General features: G+C 40.6%; 1 long non-coding RNA gene across 1 annotated transcript in view; it reads left to right on the top strand.

Annotated features, from left to right (window-relative positions):
- The window catches only part of LOC141417974 (uncharacterized), a 253,122-nt gene that overhangs the window by 72,291 nt on the left and 162,661 nt on the right, over positions 1-18,170 (top strand). The gene's annotated exons all lie outside the window — the stretch shown is intronic.

Genomic DNA, 18,170 nt, shown 5'->3' with positions numbered 1-18,170 from the left:
AAAGACATTCTCAGTGGAAGGGAGGTGATTAGCATATATTGGGAAAAGAAAAGGCCATGAGAGAAGGCTGAGAAAGCAAAAATGAGGGTTGAGAGGTAGAGATGAGACAAATAACTAGATGAACCCTAAAGATGAGGGAAAACATTTTACTTTATAAATGCGAGAGAGGAGTGGATTCCCCACCTCAAGTCAACCTCTCCTGCCTGTATAATTTTTCCCCCAGTGCTGGGCTTGCCATGTCAAATTTATGAAACTTGCATATAAAAAGACAGGCTGAAAAAAATAGATTAGACTAAGTTGCTGAGGACTTTGACACACAGGGAAGTGGAACCTTGCTCTGTGGGGAACCAGAAACCATTAGAAATTCAAAGGACCTAAAGTGATTCAGAATTGAGAAGAAAACGTGCAGTTGTAGAGAGGACTATTAGGAAACATTAATCCTAAGATTGCCCTTCCTCTGGGTTCTCCCAAGCTGCCTGGGGAGAGGTCAGAATGCAAACAGAGAGTAATTCCTATGACTCCCAGACTAAGCTAGGATGATAACATCTGCCACTGCTTGCTCATAGAATGCATTGTCCAGCAGAAACTAGAACCCCAACTGTTTCCCATCACACCTGCTGCATAAAGGCATCTCCCATTCCAAGGCTCCAGGAAACACAGAAAGCCATATTCAAAAAGTGGGTGAACACAGGAATCCCAGTGTGTTATAAGTGGAAGGGGAGGAAGATCCTTCACTTGCCCTTGGACAGTGGTTAATCCACTGCATTACAGTCTCTGCATCAGGTCATTTGGTCCAATTCTTGGTGTATGCCAGCCTTCACTATGGGGTTGACTGAGGGAATTCTGGGAGTAGGGCTCTGGAAGAATACTCTTCTCTATCACAAAGGCCATTCTCACACATAGCATGGGGGTACTAGAGGAGATGGAATACAAAATTATGCCAAAATCACAAGCAGATGAATGGATCCTTCTCTTCTGCCCAGGGAGTGTAAGATAAAATTGTGAGCACAGGGGACAGAAGTATAGTTTAGTGGTAGAATGCTTATCTATCATGTGGAGAGGCCCTGATTCAAGCCCTGGCACAGAAAAAAAATGCAAGCACAGAGGCTGGATTGAGTTGGGGAATCCACTCCTTTCTTAAGTTCATAAAGTAAAATGCTTTTCCTCATCTTCAGAGTCCATTCAGTTGTTTGTCTCACTGCTGTCTCTGCCTCTCAACCCTCATCTTTTCTTTTCCAACCTTCTCTCTTTGTATTCTTGCCTTCCAATCTCCTCACCAGCCAAGCACACCAGGCTGTCAGTCCATCCCTGCTCATGCGTGTGGCATTTTATTTGCCTTTTCTCTCTGTCAATCCCCACTCTTCCCCCGAGATCCTGCTCAAAACTCTGCTTCCGATATCTTCATGGATGAACTTGACTTCTGTCTGTACGCACACCTCTTCCTTCTCACCCTTCAGTTTGTTCCTTAGAATTTGAACTTGTGTAAGTGTTTCCTGGACCGTATTTTAAAATGTCTTTATGTGATTGTTTTATTTCCAAACACAAGTCTGCCTCTTAGAGTTCAGGGACCAAGTCTTCTTGGTCTTTGGCATATTCTCACAGACACCTGTAAGAAATCCTTCTCACAAGGATGCTAGCCAGTCACACAGGTTGATATAGGAATGAAGGGACAGTCATGAAGGGGAGATGAGTTTTGCTCTGCACTGTTCAAGAACAAAAAATGGATTTCTTATCAACCTTCCTCCAAGAGCATGACTCCTTCAGCCTTCATCATTACATTCTTTTGCTATTTTCCAAGGTCCTTAGGCTGAAATTCCTGTGCCTGCCAGTTGGCACAATGCCATTATTGTGCTTTTGTCACACAGACATTGAAGCACACACATGAGTGGAACAAGAGGAAGAAGCCCACTGAGCAGCAGGGCTTCTCTTTAGCTGGGTCCTGGAAATGTATGGGACGGAAGGAGTCACACACACTCTCCCACTACCCAGCCAGTCTGATGTCTCCAGGGTCAAGTCATTTCTGGGGTGACTTGAAGACCACTTCCCCAAAGCACCGCCACTGGGCATTCCCACCTCAGAGGAGTTCCTTTGTAGTTATGAAGCACCAACATCATCTTCTTAAACTAAAATTGGCCTGAGAAAGTCTCCATAAAAACTCTTACCTAACTACAACCTAACTCAGTATATAAGCAAACTGAAAACTTAACTATGGCTACACTTTCATAACAAATAGTAGAGTCTCACCAGTCAGCAGCTGACCCTTCCATCAGTCACATGCAGCCACCTGTTCAAACCACATTCAAATGAAGTAAATTTGAGCTGCAGTTGGTGAAGAGGTTTGTTTAGCTCACTTCCATTTTCTTTATCTCATTTTTCATTCTGTGTCCATAAATATTGTGTGACCACATTGAGGCACAGAATTTCCATGAACTGATTTTGATTCTAAGTGCTGTCTGATTTTAGAGTTGCAAATAAAAGCTGGTTAAGATTTGCAAAACTAGATCTATTGTAATTTTGCCATTAATACTCAAAAGTGGATGGAATAGGAGCTCTGGCTCCACATCTTATGTCACATAGAACAAGAATTGGTGTAAAGAAGCTACCAAATGAACATATCCCTGAGAGAATAGTAGTGCCTATATGAGTGTTTGGAGAAGGGAAGTTCTGGGGATGGAACTCAGAGCTTTGCATATACATGCTAGGCAAGTGCTCAACCACTGAGCTCTATCCTCAGTCTTGTGGATCTCTGGGGTGAGCTTAGCACTCACCTGGCCCTGCAGATATTGTTTACTCAGAGTTTTCCTGTGAGCCTCTGCTACAAACTTTCCCCTTTCCAAGAGTGGGAAAGTTGACACTGCACCCGCGTTCTCAGGCCTGCATGTTTATTTACAGTTCATGTGGGAGGTGGGTCTTCTCCCCCTCTCCTGTGGAGTTTTCCTCCCACCGCCACTTTCACAAGCTTTCCTGCTCCTGATTACTGGGCAGTGCTGCTGCTCCTGCCAGCCACCATGTTTGTTTACAGTTCACGTGGGAAGTGGGTCTTCCCTCCTCTCCTGTGGAGATTTTCTCCCTCCGCCACTCTCACAAGCTTTCCCGCTCCTGGTTGCTGGGTGAGTGCCCCTGCTCCTGCCAGAGCCTCTCCGGCCCACCCGGCTTGTTTATTTACACTCCCGGGAAGGATTCCCTTCCCCCAATCTTTGGCGCTCAGTGCACCCCACCCTCTTTCCCACGTATCTTTATTATTCTTATTTCTTATTAGTCAGTTTCTCTTGTTTCCCTGGGTGGAGGTCAGTCTGTCCAGGGGGCTATGCTGCTCTGGCCCGGGCTTGTCTGTGGGAGTACCGCGGTACCGTGAAGCTCACCTGGTCTGCGTCTTCCCAAGTCATCTGGGCACTGGCGACTGTTGGCCCAGGGGCCCTCCTTGTTTCTCCATTTAACGTGAAGTGGAAATTCTCTGCACCAGCTGGAGGTGTGGAGGGGTCAAAGTTATGCCTCTTCACAGTGATTATGCCTGCAAAGTGTGTCTGCAGTGTCTCTCCAAGATTTCTCTATAGGAGGCTCACTTTCTGCTTCCTCCCTCTAGCCACCATCTTGGAATCTCCCTTAGGGAGTTTAGAGTCTGGCCCAGGATATACAGTGTTCCAGACAGAAAGAATAGCTGAACAAAGGCTGAACCTGAGTTCTAGAGTGGGGAGACACAGAGAGAGAAAGTGAAGTAGAGCTGGCTAAGGGGAACCATGTTCATATCACCTAGAGCCTCACTAGCCGGTGTGAGGAGTTAAGGTTTTGAACAGGGTGGGGTATGATCTAACCTGTTTAATATAGATCTGCCTGGGCTGCTGGGTGGGGTGGGTTAGAAAGGTTTCTGTAGGAATTTAGGTGAGATGATGACACTGTTTTTGGATGTAAATAAAGTGGCCAGAGCAAACAGGTTCTAGATACAATTTGAAGTTGAAATCAGCAGGATTTCTATGTTACCATTATCAAGAGAAAAAAAATCAAAATGGAGTAGCATTGGCTTGGGGCACTTAAGATGGTGTAGGATAGGGAGGCCTGTATTTTGTTGTTGCTTGGCAAGGGGATGCTGGGGATAAAACCTACAGCCTCCTGCATTTTAGACAGCTCTACCACTGAGTTATGTTTCTATCCCAAGTGGTTCCTTGTTCAGCAGACCTAAATCATGTCTAAGGGAACTTTTAACTAGGCTGCAGACATGCCTGCCCTGGTGTGAGCTGAGTTTTGAAATATTGTTAACCTCCTCGGATCTTCCCCCCAACTACTCAGACTGAGACTGTGCCCAATACTTCCTTACAAAACCCAGTCCTGATTCTTGACTAGCAAGTGATATAATTTCCAAAACTCTGTGGCTTAAAACTATAAATGCAGCTGCCATTTTGCAAAACCTCAGAGTACATTTTTAAGACTGCTTGAATCTTTTTCTTGGATTGTAATCCTAATTAGCCCCAAGATAAATGTAATTTCCTTGGTTCTCAGTTAAGTTGATTTTAATCTAAGTCAACATCATGGAGCTTAATATTAAAACTTCACAAGATTTTAGGAGGGATAAAATAAGAAACAATATTTAACTTGTTAGGTATTGTTTAATTTTTTTCTACTAAAATGCAAAAATGCCTCAGCAACCAATACATAAAAGTTACTTTAAATACTTTAAAAATTACAAGACAATTATATGCCATTTAAAGAAACTCATTTCCAAGTTATTTCTATAACTTCTCTATGTTTTTGAAGCATATACATTATAGAACAGCCTAAGTATTGCTTCATCTTAATTCAGGAACCCTCTGGATTTTCCCATGGTGCTGTGAACTATATGATACATTCATCTCCATGTGGTCCCCATAAATAAATCTGTCTAGGAAGGGGCCATTTCTACTGGGGCTTGTGGACAGTTCTCTCTGCCATTCCTGGCCCACCCCAAGTCACCACACCCATTGCCCCATGGTGAAGGCAGGAGCCCCACCCTGGTCTCCTTCTGTACTACAGGGCTTACCGGGAGGCAGCAGCTGGCAGGGAGCAGGCGGAGGTTGCCCTTGGGTACTGAGATAGAGAGCTGACAGATTTTATCTTTAATTTTTTTATATTTACATACATACATATGGTATACAGTGTACCTTTTATTTATTTTTTTAAATTAGGATATATTCATTGTACAGGGTGGATTCATTGTGACAATTCCAAATAGGCTTATATTGTACATTGGTTACATCACTCCCACAAGATTTTAATTTTTGATACAGGTTCTCACTATGTGGCCCAGACTCTCTCTGTAGTTCAGACTGGCCTGGAACTCACAGTTTCTGATTGCTTCCCAAGTACTGGGATTACAGGCATGTATACCCAGCCATCAGATTTATTTATAGAGAATAGATGGAAATTAATGTTTCAGGTGTCTCCAATACCACAGGTGGCTCCCTGTATTCTTGCACCCCTGTTTTGGCAGGAGTGGTAAGATTTTGGGTTCTCCACTTTCTCCCTTTCATCGTTCCTCCCACCCTTGTATTCTAGGTAGAAGTCTGGGTCCCATTCATTCTTTATTTTTTATTTTATGCATTTGTTGGCAGTGCTGGGTACTAAACCCAGGGCTTGATGCAAATTTTAGCATCAAGCATTTAGCATTTTAGTGGTGAAGAAGATTCTTTGGGAGCTGAGTTTTTTGAGTTTCCTGTAGATTCTTAATATTAGACCCTTGTCAGATAAGTAGCTGGCAAAGATTTTCTTCCATTCTGAGGGCTGTCTCTTGAGTCTGGTGATTATTTTCTTTACTGTGCAGAAGCTCTCAGTTTAATGCAGTCCCATTTGTTGTTCATTGTTTCTCTTAGATGCTGAGCTTTTTGACTTCTGTCTAGGATGTTGTACCCTATACCTCTGTTCTAGTGTATTTCCTACTGCTTCTTGGAGTTGTTTCAAAGTTTCAGGCCTTATATCAAGACCTTTGATCCACTTTGAATTGATTTTGGTGCAAGGTGAAAGACAGGGATCTAGTTTCAGTCTTCTGCCTGTGGATATCCAGTTTTCCCAGCAGCATTTGTTGAAGAGGCTATCTTCTCCACCGTGTGTTTTGGGCTCCTTTGTCAAAGATCAGCTGACTATAGATGCATGGGCTTATGTCTGGATCTTTTATTCTGATCCATTGGTCTTCCTGTCTGTTTTTGTGCCAATACCATGCTGTTTTTATTATTATGGCTCTGTAGTATAGTTTGAGGTTGGGTATTGTGATGCCTCCAGCATTGAACTTTTTGTTTAGAATTGCTTTGACTATTCAAGGTCTTTTGTGTTTCCCTATGTATTTCATGATTTTTTTTCTATTTTTGTGTAGAACGTCATTGGAATTTTGTAGGGACTGAGTTGAACATGTAGATTGCTTTTAGTAGTGTCTCTATTTTCACAATGTTGATTCTACCAATCCATGAGCATGGAAGTTCTTCCCATTTTCTGATGTCTTCTGTGATTTCTCTCTTCAGCGGTTTATAGTTTTCATGAAAAAGGTCTTTTGTTTCTTTTGTTAAATTTATTCCTAGGTAGTTTACTGTTTTAGAGTCTATTGTAAATGGGATTGTTTCCCTGATTTCTTTCTCAGTCTGTGTGTTGTTGGTATATAGAAAAGCTACTGATTTCTGTATGTTAATTTTGTATCCTTCTCCTTTGCTGAAAGTTGATGATTTCTAGTAGTTTTCTGGTAGAATTTTTGGGGTCTCTTAGGTATAAGATCATGTCATCTGCAAACAGGGATCGTTTGACTTCTTCCTTCCCTATTTGAGTCTCTTTTATTTCTTGCTCTTGTCTTATTGCTTTGGCTAGGAATTCCAAAACTATATTGAATAGAAGTGGGGAAAGTGGACAGCCCTGTCTTTTTCCTGACTTTAAGAAGAACAGTTTCAGTAGTTCTCCATTTAGTATGATGTTAGCTCCAGGTTTGTCATATGTAGCCTTTATTATGTTGAGGGATGTTCCTTCTATTCCTAGTTTCTTCAGCGTTTTTATCATGAAAGGGTGTTGGATTTTGTCAAAGGCTTTTTCTGTGTCTATTGAAAGAATCATGTGGTTTTTGTCCTTGCATCTGTCTATGTGCTATATTACATTTATGGATTTATGTATGTTGAACCATCCTTGCATCGTGGAGTGAAACCCACTTGGTCATGGTGTATGATCTTTTTGATGTGTTGTTGAATTCTTCTTGCCAGTATTTTGTTGAGAATATTTGCATCTATATTCATTAAAGATATTGGTCTATAATTCTCTTTTCTGCTTATGTCTTTATTGGGTTTCAGAATGAGTATAATGCTGGCTTCATAGAATGAGTTAGGCAGTGTTCCTTCCCTTTCTATTTCCTGGAAATGTTTTAGGAGCATTGGTGTTATTTCTACTTTAAAGGTTTGGTAAAATTCAGCTGTGAATCCATCAGGTCCTGGGCTCTTCTTTGTAGGGATACTCTTTATTACTGTTTCAGTTTCATTGCATGTAATAGGACTATTTAGGTGATTTATATCTGCTTGGTTCAATTTTCATTGGTTGCATGCATCTAGGAATTTATCCATTTTGTGTAGATTTTCCAGTTTACTTGAATATAAGTTTTCAAAGTACTTTCTAATTATTATCTGGATTTCATTGGTATTTGTGGTATGTTCCCTTTTTCATCTCTGATTTTATGAATTTGGGTCTTTTCCCTCCTCCGTTTTGTCATGTTTGCTAAAGGTTTGTCAATCTTGTTAGTCTTTTGAAAGAGCCAACTTTTTTGTTTCATGGGTTTTTGTATAGTTTGCTTGGTTTTGATTTCATTAATCTTGCCCCTGATCTTTGTTATTTCTCTCTATCTGCTGGTTTTGGGTTTGGTTTGTTCTTGTTTTTCTAGGAGCTTAAGGTGCATCCTTAGAGTGTGTATTTGAGAGGTCTCAGGTTTTTTTCCTGTGACTTGTTTTTTTTCTTTATTCATATATTCATATGTGCATACATTGTTTGGGTCATTTTTTCCCACCCCCCTCACTTCCAGGCAGAACCTGTTCTGCCCTTTTCTCCAATTTTGTTGAAGAGAAGACATAAGCAATAATAAGAAAGACAAAGTGTTATTGCTGGTTGAGATAAGGATAGCTATACAGAGAGATTCCTAGCATTGCTTCCATGCACAAGTGTATTACAACCCAAATCGATTCATCTCTACCTGACCTCTTTACTACTTCCTGGTCACCTTTCCATATTGGAGGTCTGTTTTTTAATGTAGGCACTTATAGTTATAAACTGTCCCCTTAGAATGGCCTTTGCTGTGTCCCACAGATTCTGGTACATTGTGTTTTCATTTTCATTGGATTTTAAATTCTTCCCTTATGAGTTCTGTCAACCATTGGTTTTTTAGCAGTGTGTTTTTCAGTTTCCATGTGTTTGAGTATTTTCTGGGAATTCTTTTATTGTTGAGGTCTAATTTGATTCTTTTGTGGTCTGATATGATGCAGGGGGCTATTTTGATTTTCTTGAATTTGTTGAGACTTGCTTTGTTTCCTAAAATATGATCTATTTTGGAGAAATTTCCATGTGCTGCGGAAAAGAATGTGTAATGCCTAGTTGTTGGGTGAAATACTCTGTAGATGTCAACTATGTCTATTTGGTCTAATGTGTGTAGTAGCTCTGAAGTTTCTTTGTTTATCTTTTGTCTGGATGATCTATCTATTGGTGACAGTGGGGTATTCAGGTCTCCCACTATCACTGTGTTAGTGTTTATCTGTGCTCTTAGGGTCATTAGGGTTTTTTTTTTTTTTAATATAGATGGGTGTACCTGTGTTTGGTGCATATATGTTAAAGATTGGTAGTTCCTCTAGATGAATTGTTCCTTTCATTAATATGAAGTGAACTTCATTGTCTCTTCTGGTTGATTTTAGTCTGAAGTCTACTTTGTCAGATATGATTATAGCTACTCCTGCTTGTTTATGGGGTCCATTTGCTTGGAAAACTTTTTTCCACCCTTTGATTCTAAGCCAGTGTTCATTTTTTTCGGTTAGTTGAGTCTCTTGTAAGCAACATATAGTTGAGTCTTATTTTTAAATCTAATTTGCTATTTTATTCTCTTGATTGGGGACATTGAGGCCATTTACATTCAGTATTAGTATTGAGAGGTGCCTATTCTTTCTAGTCATTTTTGTTTCCCTGTTGTTTAGTTTTACCTATTCTTTGTTTACTGGTCTGCTTGTTCAAAAGGGTTTATTGTTTATCAAATCTACCGGTCTCACTCTAGTTTCTTCTTCTATATGTAAAAGTCCTTTAAGTATCTTCTGTAGTGCTGGCTTGTTGTCATAAATTCCTTTAGTTTTTCCTTGTTGTGGAAGGTTTTAGTTTCTCCTTCAATTAGGAAGGATAGTTTTTCGGGGTAGACAAGTCTGGGTTGACAGTTGTGTTCTTTTAGGGCCTGGATAATGTCTTTGCATGACCTTCTTGCATTTGGAGTTTGAGTTGAGAAATCTGTAGTTATTCTAATGGGTTTGCCTTTATATGTGACCTGTCTTTTCTCTTTTGCAGTTTTCAGAATTCTTTCTTTGTTCTGTGTGCTGAGTGCTTTGATTATGGTGTGTCTGGGGGTGTTCCTCTTTTGGTCCTGATGGTTTGGTGTTCTGTTAGCTTCCTGCCCCTGGGTGACTCTCTCTTTCTTGAGGTTAGGGAAGTTTTATGGTATTATTCTATTGGATAGTTGTCAATGCCTTTAGTTTGTATCTCCTTTCTTCTACCTCCATGATTCGTAGGTTTGGTCTTTTCATGGTGTCCCAGATGTCTTTCATGTTCCATTCATATTTTCTTAGCATTTTTTCATGATCTTTTACTATTTGGTCTACTCTGTCTTCAGTTCCTAGTATTCTATTTTCAGCTTGCTCCACTCTATTTGCCAGGCTTTTGATTGTGATATTTATTTGGGATATTGAGTTGTTTATTTTGTATTGATTGTTTTTCAGGGTTTCCATATCTTTATTGATGTCCTCTTTCATGTCCTGGATAGTCTGCTTAATTTCATTCATCTGTTTGTTTGTATTTTCGTTGAGCTCAATTGTTTATTCAAGTTCTCTTTGAGGTCATATACTAATTTTTGTGTTTCTTCTTTGAGGCTGTTAATTATTTTTGCTATTTTGGAATTCCTTATTTATTTTTGCTATTTTGGAATTCCTTATTTAATAGCTCTTCCTCTACACAGATGTTTGGATCCTTAGTGGCTTTTGATGGACAGAGGTTGTCTTGCAGTTTCATTCTGTGTTGAGATTTATGCATTTGGAGTTGCTTTTGGTTATGGTTTTAATCTCTTGTGCCCCTGTAGTTGCTGTTTTGAATTCTTTTTTCCTTCTGGAGCTCCAGCAGTGTTCCTCGAAGAAGGGTATGCTGGATATGTTACGTCTTGCAGGGTTCTTGTGGTGCCAATTGCCTCTTTTCTCTCCTCAGGGAAGGGTCTGGAGTTCCTCCTCTTTGATGGGAGGTGCAGGGGCTCTCCTGCAGTTGCAGTGGGGAGCACTGGATCTCTGTGCACTGTGGAGAGTAGGCATCCTAGCACCAACAGTGTAGTATATTGTCATTCAGTGGAGAAGCTGGGATTACAACTCTTGGACAGAAGGGACATGACTCTCCTGCAGGGAGGTGCAGGTGAAGTGCTGGGCTTCTGGTGCCACCTGCAGAGTAGCAGGTTTTAGTTTTTCTTCTCTCTGTGGGGAATCTGGCATTCTTGCTCTTTATGGGGCAGTGAGGGCTCTTGCTGTCAGGGTCAGTGGAGGGTGCTGGGCATCCATGCTCTGTGGGGAGGGAAGCCTCCTGGTGCCAGCAGATTAGCAAGGCCTGGAGCCTGGGGTTCACGTGGTTGTGTGGTGATAGGCTCCTGGTACTGTAGCAAATTGAGGGTGCCCGTCAGAAGCAAGACCGGCCAACTTGAATCATCTAGTGCCCATGAGGCACCAGAGACTCTGGGGTCTATTTGCACTGAGGCATGGGCTTCCAGGAGCCACTGCAGCTGCTGCTGGCTTAGGAGAACAGATTCTGCAGAAAGCGGGCATTCCAGGGCCTGATTTCCTGCATGGGTTATTAACTTGTATATTAACTCACATGCTCACTACATTTTTGTGATAAGAACACTTAAAATCTATTCTCAGCAATTACATATGCAGTGCATTGTTAACTGTAGTCACTAGGTTATACTAAAACACTAGTAACCAAAGTCCATAGTTTAAAGTTTTACTGCCCCAAAAGTGCACTGTGTCCCATTTATTCATTCCTCCCTTTCTTCCCCCAAACTCCTCAGTCAACTTTTTACTGACTTAATATTTTTGCCTTTTCTGGAGTGTCACATAGTTGGAATCATACAGTACATGCATGGCCTTTCAGATTGGCTTCTTTCACTTAGTCGTATGTATCTAAGATTCCTCCATTTCTTTCATGGCCTGATAGCTCATTTCTTTTATTGCTGAGCAATATTCCATTTTATGGATGTACTATACTTTGTTTGAAAGACATCTTGGTTGCTTCCAGTTATTGACAACTATGAATACAGTTATTGTGTTAGTCAGACTTTTCATCTCTGTGACAAAACTCCTGAGAAAACAACTTAAGGGAGGAAGGATTTATTTTGTCTCATGGCTTCAGTCCATCATGGAGGGAGGATCTGGTAAAGCACAGCAGCTCACATCATGGTGGCCAGGAAGCAGAGGGAGAATGCTGGTGCTGGTGCTAGTGGGTCCTCTTCCTTAACCCCATCTGGGCCACCAAGCTATGGGATGGTGTCACCCACATTCAGGGTGGCTCTTCTCCTTTAGTCCTCTCTAGAAACAGCCTCACAGACACACCTGGAGGTGTGCTCTACTGAACTCCTAGACATTTCTCAATCCAATCAAGTTTATAATCATGATTAACCACTTATACTATAAGCATTCATATTCAGGTTTTGTGTGGCTTCAAGTGTTCAACTCATTTGAGCAAATACCTAGCAGAGTGTTTGCTGGCTCCTCTGGGAAGATATGTTTAGCTATGTGAAAAACTGCCAAACTCTCCTTCAGTGTACACTTGTCATTTTGCATTCCCAACCAGCAATGAATGAGTTCCTGTTGTTCCACATCCCGGTAAGCATTTGGTGTTGGGCAGTGTTTTAGATTTCTTCATATGGATCTTGTGCACATTTTGTTAGATTTATTGCTAACTACTTCATGGGGGGTGGAGGAGGTAGTAATATAAATGTTTCTATGTTGCCAGAAGTCAAGGCTACCTTTTTATTGTGCTCAAGGATTCCTCCCCTGGCTGCTGCGAGAATACTAACTTGACTTTGGTGGCCCATTTCCTCTGCTTTGACTTTGTTTAGTTTCATGCTCTCTGACATGCTGAAAGCAACTTGTCCAGCAAAAGGGTGACAGTTAAAATTGTGGTCAGATGTGCTCAGCACCTGGCCCTACAATGAGGGTAGGTGAGCTCCCAGGTTAGTAATAGCTCCATCTTGTGGAGAGATGGTTCACTCTTCTGAAAGCAGCATTAGGCCAAACAAAGATTCTAGCCAGCACCTCTGTTTTGCCCAGCTCACTTGCTTTTTCTCTATTTCCCAGTTTTCGTGCTCTACGAGGTCCCTCTCTGACCAACTGTTCTCCAAGGTCACTCTCCAGGAAAGGTTTGGAAAACAACCCATGGAGGCAACAGCTTTGCTGGATACAGAGCCCTTGCAATGGCAGTGTTTTGGACCTTTGTCTACAAAACCTTTGAACTGTTGCTGCAGAAGAAGGTGAAAGTTCCTCAGCTTGGTGTGGACTATGGCAACCAGTACACATGGGTCTGCTGGCTGGAGGAGGAGCCCCTCAAGTCTCACCAGTGTGGGGAGCCACCTGATCCCTGGCCTCATGGAACTGAATTCAGGGGCTACAGCTTTGGAAGCAGGCCTAGTTACCAGACACAACATTGCTGGAGCTGGGCTGGAGTTGCCAGTGAAAGATCCTTGGGAAGGCCTGGCCTGAGGCTGTATGACCCAAACTAGAGAGAACCTTGTCCTGGAGTTAAAGCTGGCAGAGTCCCAGTATTATCAAGTTTGCAGTGATTTTTTAAAATTATTTTTGAAAATCCTTTTTAACCTCAAAGAATCAGAATAGTTACCTTTGGAACACTTTTAGGAGTAGTCTGTTTTTAGATGTCAGAAATTGGCCATAAGCCTAAAAGGAAACTTAATTCCAAAAAGTGCATTATTTACAAAAGTGTCAATGTGAATAAAATCCTTTTTAGAAATAAATTTTGACTTATGTGAACACACACTGATAAGCTGAGGAATCTCAGTAACTGTGGCCACGGTTTTCAAAAGAAAAGGCCAGTGTTTGCCATCCTTTGAGATAGCCTGTTGAAACACATGCTGCCCGTGTGCACAGCAAGCCACTTTTACACTTGAACATTTTTGTGTTAGCTATCTACTTTGAATTTGCATAATTTTGCTTTGATTCTTCATGATATTTTTATTTTGTTGTTTGCATTAACCATAAAGTGTAAGTAAAAGAAATAAATGTTTGAAACAAATATCTGAAAGAAGAGGTTATTTCCTTTGGGGGTGGGAGAGAGGTGAGAAGGAAGCTGGAGATGGGTGACACTGACCTTGGCTGTGGAATGATCATGGTGAGAGGCAACTCTGACCTGCATGGAGAGGAGTACTTGTCATGCCTCTAAGTTACCCCTAAAAGAATCACATGTAGCTTTGGGTGATACCTACAAGAAGAGATACCTTCCATCTCATTGGATCTTCCCACAGAAGAAAACCGGTGGAAGTGGTCTTAGGGCAAAGCTGCCCACCACCCTCTCAGTGCACACATGAGTTTCCCATGGGTCAAAAGAACATCTGGAGCCAGGCCCTGGTGGCTTATGCTTATAGTCCTAGCTATTCAGGAAGCTTAGATCAGGAGGATCATGGTTCTAGGCCAGCCTGGGCAAAAAGCAAGACCCTATACCCAAAATATTCAAAGCAAAAGGGCTACAAGCATAAATTTCTGTGTTCAAACCCCATCATAATACACACACACAGACACACACACACACACACACACACACACATTTATGCCATATGGAGCCACTTGGCACATCCTTCCTTAGTTTGCTGCCTGCCAGATAAGGAATGAGGTTTTCCTGGTATAAGCAGAATGGAGCTGGAGTTATGGATTTTTAAAAAAATTTTTATTTTATTCATATGTGCATACAATGTTTGGGTCATTTCTCTCCCTATCCCTCCCTTCCCCCCGATATCCCACCTTACCCCTTGCTATCAGGCAGAAACTATTCTGCCCTTATCTCTAATTTTGTTGTAGAGAGAATATAAGCAATAATAGGAAGGACCAAGGGTTTTTGCTAGTTGAGATAAGGATAGCTATACAGGGAGTTGACTCACATTGCTTTCCTGTGTGTGTGTGTGTTACCTTCTAAAGTTAATTCTTCTCGAACTAACCTTTTCTCTAGTTCCTGGTCCCCTTCTCCTATTGGCCTCAGGTGCTTTAAAGTATCTGCTTTAGTTTCTCTGTGTTGAGGGCAACAAATGCTATCTAGTTTTTTGGGTGTCTTACCTATCCTCATACCTTCCTTGTGTGCTCTTGCTTTGTCATGTGATCAAAGTCCAATCACCTTGTTGTGTTTGCCTTGATCTAATGTCCGCATATGAGGGAGAACATAAGATTTTTGGTCTTTTGGGCCAGGCTAACCTCAATCAGAATGATGTTCTCCAATTCCATCCATTTACCAGCGAATGATAACATTTCATTCTTCTTCATGGCTGCATAAAATTCCATTGTGTATAGATACCACATTTTCTTAATCCATTCATCAGTGGTGGGGCATCTTGGCTGTTTCTGTAACTTGACTATTGTGAATAGTGCCGCAATAAACATGGGTGTGCAGGTGCCTCTGGATAACCTGTGTCACAGTCTTTTGGGTATATCCCCAAGAGTGGTATTACTGGATCATAGGGTAGATCTATGTTTAGAATTTTAAGAAGCCTCCAAATTTTTTTCCAGAGTGGTTGTACTAGTTTATATTCCTGCCAGCAGTGTATAAGGGCTCCTTTTTCCCCGCATCCTCATCAACACCTGTTGTTAGTGGTGTTGCTAATGATGGCTATTCTAACAGGGGTGAGGTGGAATCTTAGTGTGGTTTTAATTGGCATTTCCTTTATTGCTAGAGATGGTGAGCATTTTTTCATGTGTTTTTTGGCCATTTGAATTTCTTCTTTTGAGAAAGTTCTGTTTAGTTCACTTGCCCATTTCTTTATTGGTTCATTAATTTTGGGAGAATTTAGTTTTTTGAGTTCCCTATATATTCTGGTTATCAGTCCTTTGTCTGATGTGTAGCTGTCAAATATTTTCTCCCACTCTGTGAGTGGTCTCTTCAGTTTAGAGACCATTTCTTTTCTTGAGCAGAAGCTTTTTAGTTTTATAAAGTCCCATGTATCTAAGCTATCTCTTTGTTGCTGAGCTGCTGGGGTTCCATTGAGAAAGTTCTTACCTATACCTATTAATTCCAGAGTATTTCCTACTCTTTCCTGTATTAACTTTAGAGTTTGGGGTCTGATATTAAGATCCTTGATCCATTTTGAGTTAATATTAGTATAGGGTGATAAACATGGATCTAGTTTCAATTTTTTGCAGACTGCTAACCAGTTTTCCCAGCAGTTTTTGTTGAAGAGGCTGTCTTTTCTCCATCTTATATTTTTAGTGCCTTTGTCAAAGACAAGTTGGTTATAGTTGTCTGGCTTCACATCCGGGTCCTCTATTCTGTTCCACTTGTCTTCAAGTCTGTTTTTGTGCCAGTACCATGCAGTTTTTATTGTTATTGCTTTGTAATATAGTTTAAAGTTGGGTATTGTGATACCTTCAGCATTGTTCTTTTGATTGAGTATTGCCTTGGCTATTCATGGTTGCTTGTGTTTCCATATAAATTTAATGATAGATTTTTTAATCTCTTTAATGAATGTCTTTTGAATTTTGATGGGAATTGTATTAAACATGTAGATTACTTTTGGGAGTATAGACATTTTTACTATGCTGATTCTACCAATCCATGAGCATGGGAGATCTCTCCACTGTCTATAGTCTTCCTCAATCTCTTTCTTCAGAAGTTTATAGTTTTCCTTGTAGAGGTCATTCACATCCTTTGTTAGGTTTACACCTAGGTATTTGCTTTTTTTTGAGGCTATTGTAAATGGAATTGTTTTCATATATTCTTTCTCAGTTTGTTCGTTATTAGTGCGTAGAAATGCTAATGACTTTTCTATGTAGATTTTATATCCTGCTACCTTGCTATAGCTATTGATGGTGTCTAGGAGCTTTTGAGTAGAGTTTTTTGGGTCTTTAAGGTATAGTATCATATCATCTGCAAATAGGGATATTTTGACAGTTTCTTTACCTATTTGTATTCCTTTTATTCCTTCTTCTTGCCTTATTGCTCTGGCTAGGAATTCCAGTACTATGTTGAATAGGAGTGGAGCTAGTGGGCATCTTTGTCTAGTTCCTGATTTTCGAGGGAATGGTTTCAGTTTTTCTCCGTTAAGTATAATGCTGGCTGTAGGTTTGTCACGTATAGCTTTTATAATGTTGAGGTCCTTTCCTTCTATTCCTAGTTTTCTTAGAGATTTTATCATGAAATGGTGTTGGTGTTGGTGTTGGTGGTTTTTGTCTTTGCTTCTGTTAATGTGGCTTATTACATTTATTGATTTTCATATGTTTAACTACCCCTGCATCCCTGGGATGAAGCCTACTTGGTTGTGGTGAATTGGAGTTAGGAATTAAGCCAAAGCTGAGTGAAGTGAGGAATGGGGAGGATGCAGGGGTATTGTGACTGCATCATTTCCTTTTTGCCTTAGTGTTGAAGTTGCAGTAAAAGTCTGTCATATAACCAATACACATTTCCCTACATAATTTATATCATCCACACTACTTGGAATACCTAATGCAATGGAAATGCCATGTAAATTGTTACACTGTGTTGTTTAGGGAATGATTGCAAGGGAGAAAATCCACATGTTTAATATGTTTTTGACCATTTTCCATCCTTGTTTAGTTGAATCCACATATATGGAATCCACAGACACAGATAGTGTTGACTGTAGAGTGGATAGAGCCCAGCTGTACTGTGTTTACTTTTCCCAGTTTTGGCAGGTAGCTCTTTGGGAAATGTGAACAATGGGGAGAACTAAATATATAGTGTCCTGTTTTCAGAAACTTGCCAGAGGGTTTAGGGCATTTAACTGGAAGGAAATTTGAGTTCTTACCGTGAGTGTTGAGCCTCTGGCTGGCTTCTGGCATGGCTCTTACAGTTCCCAAAATGTGTAGATTTCAGCTTGATGACTGACTGTGCTTGTCCATTATTTCAAATAGGCTGATGAAACCATTGACTATTAAAAAATGTAATTTTTTTGTATCAGCTATGGGTTTGCTTTTTTTACTTAACACATAAAAATGACCCTACAGGAATAATGATTACATATGGCCAAGGAATACATTTAAAATGTATACAATGCATTATTATTTATTATAGTCATTATTCTGTGTGAGAGATTAGTAAAGCTTATTTCTTCAAGCTGAACTTTTGTATCAATCTCTCCTTTCCCCAAACACCTCTTCACAGCATCTGGTAACCACTGTCTCCACTGTGTCTTTCTATGAGTTCAGCTGGTTTAGATTCTACATATTTCACTTAGCTCGATGTCTTCCAGGTTTATTCATGTTGTCACAAATAACCAAAATTTCCCTCTTTATAATATCTACCCTTTTTATTCATCTGTTCATGCATATTATGTTGCTTCCGCATCTTTGCTACTGCAACCAGTGATGCAATGAACATGGTATTGCAGGTGTCTCTTTCAATTTCTTTGGACTTTTTTTTTTTTTTAGTGGCACTGGGTTTGAACTCAAGGCCTCATGCTTGCTAGGAAGGTGCTTTTAGCCCTTGAGCCAGTCCTCCAACCTCTCTTTCAATTTCTTTTTCTTTCTTTCTTTTTTTCAGTACCGGGGTTTGAACTCACAGCTTTCACCTTGAGCCACTCCTCAAGCCCTTTTTTGTGAATTTTTTTTTGAGATAGGTAGGGGCTGTCAAACTATTTGCTCAGGGTTGGCTTTAAAACAAGATCCTCCTGATTTCTGCTTCCTGAGTAGCTAGGATTACAGGTGTGAGCCACAAACACCTGGATTCAATTTCTT

The sequence above is a fragment of the Castor canadensis genome, chromosome 16 (genome assembly GCF_047511655.1).
Source record: "Castor canadensis chromosome 16, mCasCan1.hap1v2, whole genome shotgun sequence".
In the NCBI taxonomy this organism is placed as follows: Eukaryota; Metazoa; Chordata; class Mammalia; order Rodentia; family Castoridae; genus Castor; species Castor canadensis.
Note: the sequence above shows the minus strand (reverse complement) of the source record. Positions and strands in the feature narration are given on the sequence as shown.